Raw genomic sequence first — 2,440 nt, forward strand, 5'->3', positions numbered from 1 at the left:
GCTTCCCTGTCCCCAGCGGAGGCCTCAGGAGGAGCTTTTCTGACCCTCGACGTCCCCGTGTCCCCACCTGGCTCCTGCCCGCCCAGCTCAGCCCAGCCCTGTTTGGGTGGAGGCTTGGGCTGTCCTTGGGGCACCAGAAGGCCTGGAAGGAGAACCCTAGGACTTGGTACATGGAGGCCACGGCTGGAGCAGAGTTCTCTGTAGGTCTCTGTGTGTGGAGTGTTCCACCCAGGGAAGGGCATGGCTGGGGCAGAGTTCTGTGTAGGTGAGGTGTGTCACCTAGGGGAGGACACTTTGGACCCTCAGCAGAGTGGCCACGTAGGCAGACTGGCTTGGAGGCCAAGGTGGGGCCGTACCTCATGGGCTGGGGCACATTTGTTCAGTTGTGAGTGAAGTAATGAGCCCTTGCACCCTGCCCTGGGCGAAGCCACATTTCCTAGGTGCCTCTTGCAGCAGCCGCATGCTCTCAGCTGGATGTCAGGAATTGCAATGTCAGACCCCCACCTGTGCCAGGACTCCAGACTGTGAGTCTGACTAGCCACAGTGTCCAGGAGCATGGGAGTGAGGGAGATACCCATGGCTCCATTTAGGCCTACTCTCTCTAGGGGCTTCCCAGGTGGCCCTAGTGGTAAAGAACCTGCCTGCCAATGCAGGAGACTTAAGAGATGCGGGTTCGATCCCTGGGTCGGGAAGATCTCTTGGCATGGCAATCCACTCCAGTATTCTTGCCTGGAGAATCCCATGGACAGAGGAGCCTGGCAGACTACAGCCCATGGGGTTGCAAAGAGTCCGACACAACTGAAGCTTCTTAGCAGCAGCAGTAGCAGCTCCCTAAGGGAAGCATCCAGGAGCCTGGTCAAAGAAGTGGGGTTCAGATGCAGGGTCCTTGTCCCTGGGGCCTGAAAGCCCAGAAGCCTGTGACATGTGACAAGAGGGTCACCTGGGCCTTCCCTACTGAGGGCTGCTACTCTTTTGGGGGGCCCGGTAGGATCTGGTCTTTGAAGGCCTGAAGGGAAGCCTGAGTCTGGGCTCTTACATGAACCTTTCTCATTTTTACATTCAGATGACTGTATTAAGCCTGTAGGGAAGCCAGACTAAGTCTGAGACCAGACTGGACCTTGGCTTCCAGTTTGTAGTGAATACAGAACTCAGGAGAGGGCTGGCCCCAGCAGGGATGCTTAGAGGAAAAGCAGAGGAACCCAGATCTGTAGGGAAGGGAAGAGGTGGGCAGGGAGCCAGAGAGAAAGGAAAGTAGGAGCAGGTGGCATCCTGGAAGCCAAGGGCCAGGAAGGACACATAGGCCTTGGCAAGACCCTGGATGCAGGTTTCAGGCTCACTTTCACATCCAGCCTTGACAAAATTTGTGCATCAGCTCCACTAATGCTCCGGTTATAGCCCTGCGAAAGGTCCCCAGGGAAGACAGCAGACTCTCCAGGGGGTTAGCCTGAGCCACACAGCCCTCCCCGTGTCTAGGCTGTCCCCTCTCTTAGACTTCAGCAATGATGGATGCCCGTCTTGACCCCTGGGAGAGTGGAAGCAAATCCTGGAGAGGAGGTGGCCACCTGCCCCCTTCTCCATGCTTCTGCCCCACTGCAGGTTAAGAGCAGACCTTCACTGGGCCCGGCACCTGTCTGTGCTTCTCTGAGCCTATTTTTCCATTCCTCAGTACAGGGCACAAGGTCTGTGCCCCTGCTTCAACCTTGAAATCTGTTTCTTTAATGAAGAGGGACCCAAAGGGAAGCTTGTGGTCTGTGGGCCTCAGATATCTTGATTATTTTGCCTTCTGGTAGAGGGAGGCGCAGGAAAGCCTCCAGTAGTGTGACCACAGCTGCCCCCAGGACTTGGAAAGAGGAAAGCTTCTGGCAAGAGGACCAGGGTAGGGAGCAGGCTATGCCCAGGCCTCAGTGGTCAGGGTGATTCAGGTCAGCAGAGCCCACCTCTGGGTCCACCTAGGACAGGCTAAGGTTGGACAGAGCTCAGCCTGCTTAAAAATCAGAGAAGGCCATGCGTGGGGGAGCAGGGGCAGCAGGCAGAGAGAGTGAGGCCTCCTTACACTCCCTCCACCTCACAGAGGGCCCCGCTGCAGGGGGCTTCCTTGGGTATAGCCAGTATCATTGGGGTGGGCATCAGGGACGGTAGGTAGGTAGGTGGAGACTGCAGGAGGGAGGCCACCTACCTGCTTGGGCAGCTCTGAACCACATCCTACTGGGCCTCAGCACTCCCCAGTTAAACTTCCTGTTGGCCGCTGGGCAGGGGAGTGATGGGGGTGGCCAGCTCCCTGTTTAAAGGGTCAGGTTTCTGGGGTAACCTGGCCTCAGAACCCAGAGCAGAGCCTCAAAGATCTGGTAACCTGACTCCTAACTCCCTCCCTAGTGGGGCTGTTCTGAGCACAGAAGCTTGAAGTGGCCTGGCCTTTGGCCCCAGGGGCAGCGTGTGGGGA

This window comes from Bison bison, unplaced genomic scaffold, assembly GCF_000754665.1.
Source record: "Bison bison bison isolate TAMUID 2011002044 unplaced genomic scaffold, Bison_UMD1.0 scf7180017864519, whole genome shotgun sequence".
Taxonomy (NCBI): Eukaryota; Metazoa; Chordata; class Mammalia; order Artiodactyla; family Bovidae; genus Bison; species Bison bison.